Source organism: Anthonomus grandis, chromosome 3, assembly GCF_022605725.1.
Source record: "Anthonomus grandis grandis chromosome 3, icAntGran1.3, whole genome shotgun sequence".
NCBI lineage: Eukaryota > Metazoa > Arthropoda > Insecta > Coleoptera > Curculionidae > Anthonomus > Anthonomus grandis.
In genome coordinates, this window is record NC_065548.1 from 20,533,688 (window position 1) to 20,548,336 (window position 14,649).

Below are 14,649 nucleotides of genomic sequence, written 5' to 3' on the forward strand. Positions count from 1 at the left end.
ATAGTTTTGGGCTTTTTCTTAATACAAATTTTTAAAAAATAAGTAGCCTGCTAAGAGGTATGGACCAGTCATTTCTAGAATGAGTTGGGTAATTATGAAAACTACCATTAACAGTAAAGAAATTAAATTTTTTTAAAACATATAAGCAAACTTCAAATATATACACACACGGAATCGTCAAAATTCTATATTCCCTAAAAAGAGGTCTACAGGAAGTTATCGGTAATACTCCGGCAATACACCTAGGAATCTGTTTTTGGCTAATAAATACTCGTGCATGCGACGTACAGCCCCAGAGCTGAATACCATACAAAATTCGTGACTGTATAATAGCGTGGTATAGACAAATTAGCTGATTAGTCTCCATTACCACCCTAAAGTTCCTAATGGCATAACATAAACTACCGAGCTTCATCGACAACTCAGCACAATGAGATTCCCAAGAAAGTGAATCATCCAATGTTAAGCCAAGAAACTTGAAACGGCTTTTTGGCGTTCCAAACAATTGTTATCGTTGGTTACACATAAATTAATATCACTTTTATTTGATTATGATGTGCATGAAAAACTACGTAATTAGTCTTTTTGTTGTTTAAGTAAAGTTGATTTAAAATAAACCAATTGCTAAGTTCCTCTAAGCCTTAGCCTTCCAGCAGGTACATCAATTGTTTTCATGTTCTGTCTTCGAACCAGCGCAGATGTATCATCAACATACATGGTGATAACACTATGTGTTATTGCCAGAGGCAAGGGATCAATAAATAGAAGAAATAATACCGGGCCCAATACGGAACCCTGTGAGATCCTAATGTTCGTATACTAAATCCGGAGCTATCCCTCACTGCCACATGTTGTGAGCGATCTGCCAAAAATGATGCAAACCAGCTCAACACTACTCCCCTTACACCATAGGATTTCATTTTATCCAAGGGTAAAGTGTGATCTACGCAGTCAAACGCCCTTCTAACGAGATCACAAAATATCCCAACAGGGTGCTCACCCGCCTCAAGAGCTTCGATTACCCCCGACAAAAATGCCAAAACAGCAGACGTTGTGGACCTACCAAACACAAAGCCATGCTGGTCTGTCGAAATAATTTGATTTTTTTCAAATAAGACATAAGCCGATTAAGCATTGCATATTCAAAGATTTTAGAAAAACAAGAGGTTAAGGCTACATGTCTGTAATTGTCAAGCATAACTCGATGCCCTTACTTTTGAATACCGGTATAACTTTAAATATTTTTAACGAATTTGGAAAAATTCTCTTTTTAGAAGATAAATTTATAAGATCAGTTAAAGGTTTAAGGCAAGCCCCAGCGGGTATTCTTAAAAATATGTAAAGGAATGTCATCAGGTCCACTTGACTTTTTATTTTTAATTTTAGTTTTAATAATATGTAAAATTTCATTTTCATTAAATGGAATAATGCTCATGCTTTGCCGTAAAATAAATGACCTGTTAATGTCTTTAGCAACATTTTTATTTTTAGCAATATTGCTTAAAATACTTTTTTGTTCTTTTCTAGAAAAATCATTAAAGTAAGAAGCCACTTCTTTGGGATTATTAATTAAAACTCCATTATCATTAATTTTAATATCAGATACCTTTTTTTTTGTTGCCATTTAACTCTGGCACAACAGACCACATGGCTCTACTGGGATTTTCGAAATCAATAATTTGCTGGTAAAATGATTTTTTACAATTATTAATCAAAGTTTTATGTTTGCCCACTAGATTTACGAACTTCGTTAATAACCCATGATTTTTTGTTACTACCAGAACATGTTGGTTTAGTGGGAGAGTTTACATTAAAATGCCACAGATATGATGAATAGAATATCTGAAACTGCAAATTAAAATTACTTTCTCTGTAGACCTCCTGCCAGGTATTATTCATAAGAGCATGCCTATAATTGTCTACATTGTTTTGGGTAAAATTTCTGTTGAACATAGTAACCCGTTCAGTGTTATTTTTAAATAGACTGGTATTAAAAAATATGATTTCAGGATCTGATATTGTATTATTTTGAACAATCGCATCAATACAAATTTGTAAAAATTAAATCCAATATAGTAGCACTTTCAATGCCAATACGAGTTGGTATATGAACCTGATTTTTTAAATTAAAACTGGCTATTACATAGTTAAATTGTTAGTTTTCTAGAGAATTAAGTGAGTTCATGTTAAAATCACCTAAAAATATAATCTCGCGATTATTATAGGTTTAAGATATTTTTCCATCATACAACACAAATTACAAATAAAAATATTAAAATCATAGTTGGGGCCCTATAACATAAAAAACTATGTACCCACAGAGCTGCTTCACCATGAGCCTGATTATAGCGACAATAGTGGGCACGTAGACAATATCCCTCGATAACCATAAAATTTATATTATTTTGATTACCCTACGTTTCTGTGAGACAGAAAAATTTTAATTTTTTTTCCATATAGTTAATTTTACAAAAGTCAGATTAAGAAGTATTGAACTCTAACATTTAACAACATAATGTCATAAAAACCAGAGCAGTCAGGTGCTATTTCTGTGGTAGTTTTACAGTCTTGGGGTGAAAAAACCGATTGACACAAACCCCATTAGGCCACAATGTAGGTACCATGGCAGCTGAGAAAATTTTAAAAGTCAGGAAAACAGGGTGACCAATAAATAATTTGTATAAAGTTTTAAATAATATTTTTATTTTGAATAAGGACTTTTCATTATTATAATTTTGTTCTTAGCTCTCTTTATGAAAACTAAATTAAATATCGTTTTATTACTCTAAAACACACAAAATTATTTTATTAACAAAGCAAAAAGAAATATAACAGATAAAATAAGTAATTAGATTATAAATCGCTAATCCATAGTCAAAAATAAGTTAAGTTTAATGAATGAATGAATTCTATTGTAACACATATAATTAAAACAATGCAGCAAAACAATAACCAAAATGAATATACAATGCGCATGCCTTATGCACCACTGAAACCATAAAAAGTAACAACACGGATTTTTTTTTAATTGGAAGAGAGTGCAATCAAAACGAAGAGCTACAAAGAATCAATGTAAAACGCATAGTAGGGTTTGTCACTCAGCAATCTTTTTAAGTTAGTGCTAAATATGCTTAAATAACACAAGTGGGGCGGTTATAGATCTTAAGCCCTTCAAAGATTATTGATTTTATAATTAGATTGTAAGGAATGTGACTGTTAATCCGTGAGCAACATATCTACATAATCCGAGCAGTTAAAGAACTCTTAGAGGCTAAGCTGAACTCCAGTCTAGGATGCCATTTGATGATAGAAAAGATATTATGGAAGTCTTCACCAGCTTCTCTTAATTAGTTTTGAGAGGGTTGAAAGCAAAGAGATGCATCTGAAATTTGATGAATCAGTAATTGTTTGAGACTTCCAGCTTTGTGCATAGAAATGGCCTTTGCCGATTTTAGACATGTCGGAAAAGTTCCATTGCCCAAGAAGTGTCAATTGCTTCAGCTAGTACATTTAGCACAGCATCTGGCAAACCCAAAAAGATAGCCATCCTCACCATAGGAATGGTTGTTTTTAATAGTGGATATTGATACTTCAAACTAGAAAAGTGACTTTTCAACTAGGATGCCAGAAAGAAGACGGCTTAAGTGATACAGAAGGTTCTCGGCAATATTAGAAAAAAATGTATTAAGGTTTTTATGAAGAACTTTTGTATTTGGAATTAGAATGTTCCTGGCCCTATTGGTAGGTGTAAAAATTTTGATGAAATGTAGAAAATAGATGTGGAGTTCATTAGGGTCTATGAGGAAGAAAATAGAAGAGGTTGTTAAACGATATTAATACTATAAACTTTTATTTAAAACTAACTTTTTTGAATCCTGTAAACAGAAAAAAAGAATTAAAAGTTAGTAATCATTGCCGACTGGATAAAATGCGGTGTTAGATAGTCGCATTCAGGTGTTCAGGTAAGACAGTGTGTAATATTTTGGTATTGTGGAACTTCACTTTAAATTTTATTTACAGTAATGCCTGACAGATATAGAATTATTTTTTTCAGAAACACTACAAGGCAAGTCATTAGACACCTCGGTAGACACCGAGTGTGCAATGTCTAATTCATCTGATGACGATCTTCCTTTCAGTGCAATAATTAAAAAACGTTCAGGTAAGAATATGAATGATATTTTGGGAATTATGTAAACTTTACTTTTGGAATTACATTTTAAACTAATGACTAATATAAAATTACCTTCTTTAGAAAAACTACAGTTTAAGTTACTAGAAGAATTACAGCCGGATAAAAGTAAAGAAAAACCTGCCGAAGAAAATGTAAATAAAAAATTGCCAAGAGGCCAAGGAAAATCGAGCACCGGTGATAAAATCATAGTTCCAGAGTGTGTAATGTTTCATTTACACATTCATTTTATGATGATACTTCTTTGGGTGTAATTCAAAAAAGTTCAGGTAAGATTACAAACAAAATTTTTAGAATTTCTAACTCATCATTTTGGCTGCTGATTTCTGATATAGAAATATTTTTTTTAAGAAAAACAACGGAAGTCCGAAGAAGACTTAGTCCTGGGACAGGTTAATAGAAACTCTGTTGTAGAAACTATAAACGAATTATCTTCAAGAGACGAAGAAAAATTAAACGCTGATGATTACGAGGATTTTGAGGAAGATTGCTATGATTCTGACGTTGATCCTCCATACAAAGCTACGTGTGAAGTAAGAAGATGTAAAGTTGAAGTATTTAGTTCATGCGAGCGTTGCTTAATTTTGCTATGCTGGGATCATTTTATCGACAATCCAGATTGCGGTAGACACGATAAAAGTTATAGAGAAAAGAAAGCTAAAAGAATATCTAGTTCGAATACAAACCTACAACCAGAACATCACACTGTAGAAGGGACAGAAAAAGAAGAGGTACAAAATTAAAAAAATCGTGTTAATAAACAAAAACTGGCTAAACATCTACGAAATTCAGGTAAAGAATACTTAACAGTCAAAGGGTTAAAAGTGATTTCAGCTAGGGTTAATAAGCCGAGATGCGGAGGTGAAAGTGAGTGCGGAGTGAAAGCCAAAAATTAGGTCGGCGTTGCTCTACAATCGATGAATCTCAGCGTTTGCAAATTTTTGCTGCATACTATGAGCTCGCAGATGTTAATCGTCAACGTGAATTTATAGTGCGTCATACGAAAAAAATCGATACCAAACAAAAAACAACAAAAACGGAATAATCACGCAGACAAAACAGTGTAAGATATTTCTTTTCTATAAAAAACAGCCCTGTTCGTGTCTGCAAAAAATTTTTCTTGAACACCTTGAGTATCTCAGAAAGAGTGGTAAGAACTGCTTTAGAAAAATTAGATTCACTGGGCGTGGTGAATTTAGATAAAAGAGGTGGCCGAAAATCTGAACAAATTATTGCTAGAGACTACGCAGTAAGACTTAACATTAAGGAACACATAGCAAGATTTCCTCGCATAAAATCCCACTACTGTAGATTCAGTACAAGCCGAGAATACTTGCATCCAGCTCTTTCAGTTTCCAAAATGTATTACTTATATACCCAGTCACTTTCAGAAGATGAGCGTAAACCAAGTTTTGCAACTTATCAAAGAGTCTTCAAGTCGAAAAAATGTCCATTCCATTCTCCTAAAAAAGACCAGTGCTCACTGTACATGACGTACAAAACAGCAGATCCGGAGACAAAATTTGCATTAGAAGACAAGTACAAGAAACACGAACAAGAAAAAATTGCTGTAAGACAGCAAAAAAATTATTGCAAGTTTCACATGCTATGTCCCATGCTGGTAACATTTTCGTGCCCTCTCAGCTATATCCAGTCTTCAGACTTGCCAGAAGACAACATCCTTACCAAGTTAACCCCCTTGAATTTACTGATGTTTTGGACTTTAAAGGCCTTTCAAGAGATTTAAGACTTCTATCGGTAAAAACAGCAACTACTGGAGAGCAGATAAAATGGACGGAGATTATGGTAATTAAGGTATGCAAAAATTCTTCTTATGAGATATTTTTCAAAACCAGCCATCTTGAAGAAAAATACAAATCATTGTCGCTTAAACGCCTTAAAGTCAACCTTAACAACGTACATCCTGGAAAGCTGAATTCAGAATCTATTAAAGTATCCAAGGAGAAGTTCTCCGATTTTCAAACATTCTGTATTGGTCAGACTCTCATAATAAGACTGGAAGAGCACAAGAACTTCTATCGTTCACTTTCACATTAAATATGTCGCAACTGTGTTATTTGTTTGTTTTTCGTTCTTGACAGTAGGCAGTGGTTTTAAGAATGACCTTTTTGTTTTTTGTTACCTACAGTATTATTCTTAGGATGAAGTTTATCTATTTAAAAAAAAAATCTTTGTTCAGTTTGTTTTTTACTACTTTTTTATGAAGAACTTTTCAGACAAGTATGCGCGTTTCTTTGTTTGATTTTGAATTGCAATAAAAAACTTTTTAATACAAAAAAATGTTTTTTAATTTCGTTTTATTTGCCTAAAGCAACATATTATCTAAAGAAAAAATGGGCGTAAATGATTTTAATTTAGATATTTTAGTCTCACAAATAGTCGTATCTGAAATTTTTTGAAAAATTTAAAAAACAGAAAGTTTTTAATCTTAACGCTCTTAGACGGTTTAAAGTAAACATATTTTTCCTTTATATAAATTAAAAATATGTTTATTTAACTAAATTATTAGTCCCCAATTTTACAGCCTAATAATCAATAAAACTTAAATCTGCTCTCCTGAACAATTAGGAAAAATGAGATACGTCAGTTTGGAAGATTAACGACGATATGTTTAACTTATTTAATGAAACATTCTGTATAATAATTAGTGGGTAACGTTGACATATACAATATACTGGTTACCAATACAATAAAACAATCCCTGCGTATACCATACACATATATTATTGTATACTCGGATTTTCCGGGTCACCACAAATTGATTCACTCGATGATGATGGATATGCTTAGCCGGTATCGGTTTGACTGAGTTTCAGTATCCACTCGCAACTGCCGCACATCGGGTCGGTCACTTAATACCGATCTCAATATTAGTTACAATCTATTTTTACTAAACTACCAGTAGTACAAGTGATAATAGTATAACAATTATTATTTGTTTTAATTATTATAATATTGTGTGTTAATTAAGGTAAGTTTTTATAATTATTTTAACTTTTTAAAGGTTGATACCATTTTTTTAACAATAATAATCCATCAAACATGTTATAAATAATATTCTCTATAATAATTTATTTTTAATCTAGAATATAAGGTATATTTTTTAAAGTTATTTTTAGGAAATTAATCGTAAATAAAGTAAAAAACCATAAAGAAATAAAAAAGATGATATTTTAACAGACAATATGAAGGTCGTTTCTTAATTTCTACAAGCAAAAGTATTAGTATTATCACGTAAATAATAATTTTAAAAACACTATATTTTAAAAGTTTCAAGCTTTCTAAATTTTACATCAAAAATCTACTTTTCAACATTTTCGTTATTTAAACCGAAATATTTTATTTTTGTTTTAATTTTTTTATTTAATAAAATTTTAGTGTGCGGATATATCTAACGAAAAACTTTTAATTTTTGAGTTAGCAGATTAGACGCTATGTCTAAAATAATTTCATTGTTTGTTCTACAGTAAAACAAAATAAAAAAAAATAAATTAAACATTTTTGTAGATTTCTAACTGTATACAAATATTTAAGAAAATAATTTATAAATTTTAGAACACATCTGGATCGGTTACTTGAAAACGTGAGAGTTTTTGTCTAGTATTTGACAAAGATGTAAAATTTTTATTATTATTTTTTAACAATCTGTATGAATTTTTTCTTATAGAGATTTATATACAGACACTTGATGTCAAGAAAATTATTTTGAATTTAATTTTTCTTGCTTGACTAAAAATCAATTTTTAAAGATTGTGTTGCTTACAATAATAAAATAAAATAATTTTTCTACTACTGTGCGTAAAGTACTCACTTTACACACTTTCCAGGGTTTATAATGTTACACTATTTTCGCACTAAAAAAGTCTTTTTAGACCTAGTGCTAAAAAGTAAGTTGACGTTTATTTGACACTCAGTTTTTAATTTGTTAGAAATGTTTTTGACGTTTTTTACGTGACGTTTTTTGACTTTTTAATGTTTTAATCGGTTGTAGAAAAAATGTTGTATGTTACACGTATGTAAAATCCTCTTTATTTATTCATGGGAATTGTCAAATTTCCCATTTATATAAAAAGAATCATTTTTTATGCTTGTTACACAAATAACTATTTTAACAATTTCAAACAAATAAAAATTTAAAAAAATCCTATTTAATTTTTCAAAACTTGTTGGTCTTTGCTTGCTATTGGGTAGACGCTATCTATGACAACAAAAATCACATTTCTTTTGTTATCATACAAAACGATAAAAAACATACTTATAACAACAATAGGTTTTTTAATTTATGCAAATATCTAACGCGCGAGCATTATTAACAGTATAAATATTAGTGTAAAATTATAAAAACATATTTTTTTTTTAATTTCAGACAAAAAACAGAAATGTAATTCAAAATAATCATCCATTATTCTCAAAGAGACTTATAAACTTTTTTGGTCATATATATAAAGACTTTAAATATATGACCAAAGGGTGAGTGAGAAAGCAAACTCAAAGTCAAAGTCTCATAACTCAGGCGTCTATTAAAAGGTTACGCGTTTCGCCGCATTAGGGCATCATCAGACCTAAATAAAATTATTAAAATTAAATAATACGGAACAGAACGCTAATTAACAGAAAAGACATACCTATCTATATCCAAAACTGCATCCTGACTCACACTAACATAAGAGACTTTGACTTGAGTTTACTTTCTCTTTCCCCCTTCGGTCAAACAGAAATGTGATGACAATATGAAAAGATGAAAATAAAATACAAGTCATTAATTAAAAATATATTCAAGGTTTTTGATACTTTTTTTTGCTAAAAAACTATATTCCTAATATTTTACCATTAATTTTGCTTTTCGTCATCTGTAGTTTAGGAATAATATATGAAATAACATATTCATCACGAATGTTATAACCTACAGATATAGTTGCATCAGATGCACTAATACGGTATTCTATTTTACAAGTCATTGTTTATATCAGCTAAATTTAGTTCTAAAGGAATGTTGCAAACAATTAGTAAATTGATTTTTTTATTTTTTTTGCTTTTTCTATTAGTGCTAATTTTATCACAGGCACATCCGCTTTGTCGTCATGAGTTGAAAAATAATAATAATTAATGTTTGTTAGAAATATTAAAAAAAACTTTGGTCTCTAAATAAATTAATGCAATATTAAAATAGAGTATAAGTTTTTATATTTTAATGTCTTTTGGTCTTAAGTTCTACTTTGGCCTTACATTTTACGAAGATATATAATAAATAAATATAAATATGATAAAAGTATAAATAAATATAATGATAAAAAATATAATTTTTTTTATAGAGATCATTGTAATAAAAGTAGAACATACTTAATTAATCACAATGTTATAAACTTTTTATATTTAAGAGAAAAAAAAATTAGTAATAATGTGACAAAAAAATTAAAAGAAAAGTGAGAAAAAAGACACTGCTCTATTATATCAAATTATACTACTATATCAATTATTACATTCAGTTTTATAATGAGCTCTTTAAGAAAAACACTATTATTTTTTTTTCTTAATTTTCTTCACTTGTCGCTTCAAAATTTTAGTAATAAGTTCATCACCAATATCGTAACCTACAGATATAATTGCATCAGACGCACCAACACGAAATCCAAAATTAAACTTTGTTACCTAAATTTAGTCCTAAACAAATGTCAATAAATATATACTGCCTTTAGTTAATACATTAAATTTTCTTATTTGCTAATTCAAAAGAGAAATATGATGAAAACGCGAATAAAATTATAATCACACACTATCAAAAATGCCGTTATTGTGTATTTTTAAATACAAGATTTTTAACCCTAATTTTTACAAAAGCCACAATATATTTTCTCCATTAATTTGCATTAGTTGTGACTTCTTTTATTTTCAAAACATTAACAATACATTCACCATGAATGTCGCCACTTACGAACAGAGTTGCATCAGATGCATCTTTATGGTATTTTAGAGCATTGTCATTGTTGGAATATTTTGTGAACTAAATTCGTATTTATTTTCTGTTGAATATACACTGATTGCATTTTAAATCATTTAAGTTCTATTACTTAATTATTTCTATTTTAGAAAAAAATCGTATCTTTATTATAATTATTAATAGGAAAATATCGGCTTTATTGTGCTGAAATATCATATACAGTCAATATATTTTAGGAAAACTACTGTCTAGTAAGTTATATAGTTTAATTAAACTAATGAGGATATAATGAATTATAGCTTGCAACTGATTACATATGTCATTATTCCTACCAATTTGCCTAACTTTGAATGGTTAATCCATTGATGTCACAAGCGACAAGACGGTATAGATAATATTAAAATAATTTATATTCAGCGTTACGTTCTTTAATTTTATAGACAGATTGGATGCAGTCTTATTGTTGTAAGACTGTTATTGACTGTTATCTTCTAGAATAACCGAAGTCATTACTTTCACAGGATCTGTATTTGTCATCTTATTCTTGAGTTAAATTTTGTTTGTCTTACAGCTTCATTAATTTGCTAGTTTTGCTATCTTAAGTGTAGTTCTTTCATTTCAGAATCTGAATTTATCAAATTCTCTAAAAGTGTATTTTGAAGGTATAATTATATAATATAATTTTGGTATTACTGTCATTTTTACCGTGGATGTTATTCTTAAGCAACGCCTGTTGCTATTGCTAATCTTTTATTCTTCTCGATAACATATCTTCAATATATTTCTATTTATTTAAAAATTCAGAGCCTGATAGCCACTAATACTAAACATTTGATCTTCTTTTTGTACCTATATTTTTCAATAACTATGAATAACAACTTTGCCATTTTTATTCCCTTAGTCTCTATTTAATTGTCCAGTCAATGGATGATTTATCTGATGTGAGTCCAATTGGTCATAGAGTTTCTCAGGGTTCTATGCTTAGCCATATTTTATTTCTTTTCTATATTAATCACCTTGCATCTCTTGATATAAGTGGTCGTTTCACAATTTTTGCTGATCATACCACAATTCTCTGAACTCATAAAGATTTCAATCTATCTATCTATCTTCAATTATTTAAGTTAAACCAGTAGAGTACTAAACTTTTAAGATCAATAATTTTATGTAAATTTATGTATTAAGTTTTAAATCAATTTAATATTTTAATGGTACAGGATGTCTCACAGTTTTAAGTGTTGTGAAAATAAGCTCTTTTTAAATTATATTTGTATAGCCTGCAACTCTGTTTTTCATCCAAGTTGTTTAGAAAGAATGACAGAAGTGGTAAAAATAGGAGTTTATAAAATTTTATGTTCAGAGCAATGTCAAAATAGTCACAATGAAAGAGAGAGTGAAAATAGGATAAATGACGAAAAAATTAAACATTTGCTAAAGGAGCTGGAAGGAAAGGACAGGTATCTAGAAAGATTGCGTAGAAATAGTACAGTATTTGAGGACGAGGTTTCACAGGCAGAAGCTAATAGAAAAGGAAACTGAATATCAAATAAACAAGATTAAGAGTATGCAGACAGAGATTGAAAGCTTAAATTGTATTAATACGCACATGTTAACATCAATTAAAACTCTTGAAGCGGAGAAGGATATCCTGTCTCTAAATAGAAACGCTAGCAGTAACTTAAAAGATTTGACGACTACAAATCTTCAATCAAAATCTACAAACTGCTTAGCAAAAGCGCATTTCAACCCACGAGCAAAATCAAATGTACTAATTTATGGTGATTCTAGTGCTAGAGGTTTCTCTTCTCTTCTCTCAGGTATTCTGAGCTCGCCATACAACACCTGTGGTTATGTGTTTAGTAATGTTACAGCCCAGACCTTATGTAATTATGCGTTTCCTCTAATTGTTAACTATACGAAGAATGATGTTGTTGTTTGTCTTGATTTTTCTTGTTCATTGCCATTTTTTTCCCAAATGAAATCCTTGCTATCAATGGGCAGGAGAACTAATGTAATTGTTTGTATTAAATGCGATTTTAATAAGCGCTCAAAAAGCAGATATTACAATACAATTCATTTTATGAATTCTTTCATCTGTAATCGTAACTTTTCTGTGAGAATAATTACTGATGTCAAACAAAATTTTAGGTACCGTCACTCTGCCAAATCTATGTGCAAACTGTTATCTTTATATGTTAAAAATACTTTTCTGTCATCCAAATTAGTATTAGCATCTTTAGGTATTAGCAATAGTGGGATAATCAGCGATACACCCTTGATCGAAGGTAGGTCTTCGGTTACGCCTCAACTAGACCAATCTATAGACACCCTTACTATTGGATCTTCTTTTTTAATAGAAACTCCCACCATAATCAAGTTGCCCTAGCATTTCTTAATGTTCAATCTGTGCGTTCAAAAGTTAGCGAATTGGAACTATTTTTAGAATCGGTTAACTTTCCTAGTGTGTTAATTCTTGTTGAACACTGGTTGAGGTCTGACGAGCCTATTGATATCCCTGGTTATGTACTAATTTCCAAATTTTCACGCAAGCAATATACACATGGTGGTACTCTTATTATGTTAGAAAAAGCTTTTTTAACTAAATTTGTGTTTATTACTATTGACAGATTTGATCATCTATTGATTGAAAAGGTGTGCGAGTTTTCTATTGTTGCACGTGGATCAGCCAACCCGGATTTTAGCATTTTCTTCCTCACTGATAGATTACTTCTGTACGAATTTTAACCAATACGAAAATCAGTGTACAACAATCAATGCCGGTTTGTCTTACCATGAGGCAATAGTGGGATTAGTAAAGCTTAATAGTGCAGCTAATGAGAATAAGTTTGGACGCGATAGACTTTATACTAGAGCTAATTTCCGTAAATTCTCTTTGCTTTGCAATATGTCAAGTTGGAATAATGTATTGACTACTGTTAACCGACATAGCTTTCATCAAATAGTATTAAATAATTTTAACACTGCTTTTCCTGTTGTCAGTATTAAAAAACGAAATAGAAAACCTTGCTATACTAAGGGTTTACGAGTATCTGGGAAAAATATGCGCTCCCTTTTTTACATTAGGAAATACGCTATGAACAATGCAACATTTTTAAATTATTATAACAGATATCGTAAGATTTACAGAAACTCAATCAAAATGGCTAAGTGGACCTACTTTCAAAGGAGGATAAATAATTCCTCCAACAGAGCAAAAGAGTCTTGAAAGATTTTAAATGAGCTAAAGGGCAAAAGTAATGTCTTGGTTATTCCAAGTACCTTAGATTCTAATGTCCTCAATTCCTTCTACTGTGATATTGCTAGTAACCTTGCAGCCAATCTCTCACAAAAAATAGATCCCAGGAGCTATCTCAGCAATGTGGTAGTAGCTGAATCTTTCTTTTTTGCCCCCACAAGTGTAGAAGAGCTTAAACAGTTAATGGTTAATATTAAGAATAAGAGTTCATCAGGTTGGGATGGGCTTTCTCTTAAAATATTTTCTGCTTTACCTCCTGTTGCTTTGCAAGTCTTGGCCGAGTCAATTAACTTTTCATTTATGTCTGGAGTTTTCCCAGAGTGCTTAAAAAGAGCAATGATTGTTCCTCTTTACAAGAGTGGCGATCGCGACTGTCCTTCTAACTTTAGACCTATAGCGTTATTGCCTACTTTAGCCAAGATAGTGGGACGGCTCGTTAAGGTGAGGATGGTTTCATTTTTTAAAATGCTTTCATTATTTAAATAGGTTTTGCCTAATGAGTCTTCAGCAGTTTGGCTTTCGTGAGTCTGTAAGCACAAATGATGCTATCTTTAGCTTTCTAGAGCACCTGTATAACCGACTGAATGTTGGTGAAGTTGCAGCAGCGGTATTCTGTGACTTGTCAAAGGCATTTGACTGCATGAGTCACAGAGTGCTGCTGATGAAACTGGAGCTCTATGGTTTCAGAGGAACTGCCCTTAAGTGGTTTCGTTCCTACTTATTAAATCGTGTCCAGGCTGTCAAATTTAATGGTGGTATCTCTAAGGAACTTAATATAAATGTGGGTGTTCCGCAAGGATCAGTACTTGGTCCTTTACTTTTTCTCATTTATGGGAACGACCTGCCACAACTGCAGGTAACTGGCAAATTTACATTGTTTGCCGATGATACCACCATTCTCTGGCACGACTCTGATGTTTCTCAAATGGAGGGCAATATACGTGCAGATTTGTTAAAAATAAAAGACTGGTGTGATGCAAATTTTTTGACATTTAATATTTCCAAAACAAATATCCTTAATTTTAAATGTAATACAAATGATATATGTTTAAATAATGAAGCCATCACCATGGCACCGTTCAGTAAGTTTTTGGGTCTTTCCATAGACAAGTTCCTTAAATTTGAAGACCATATTGTGAATGTATCTAGAAAAGTCTCATCAGGCTGCTACGCCCTAAGGGTTATTGCCACCAGTCTTAATTTCTCCATCGCCAGATCTGCATACTTCGCGATTATCGAGTC

The 14,649-nt window shown here is 31.0% G+C and overlaps 1 protein-coding gene across 1 annotated transcript in view; it reads left to right on the plus strand.

Annotated features, from left to right (window-relative positions):
* Positions 1-6,991: 6,991 nt before the first annotated feature.
* Positions 6,992-14,649, plus strand: part of LOC126733732 (cystinosin homolog) — a 62,500-nt gene continuing 54,842 nt past the window's right edge. Inside the window, exon 1 of the mRNA XM_050437116.1 lies at positions 6,992-7,184. The gene's annotated coding sequence lies outside the window, so the exon portion shown is untranslated. The remainder of the gene's footprint in view (positions 7,185-14,649) is intronic.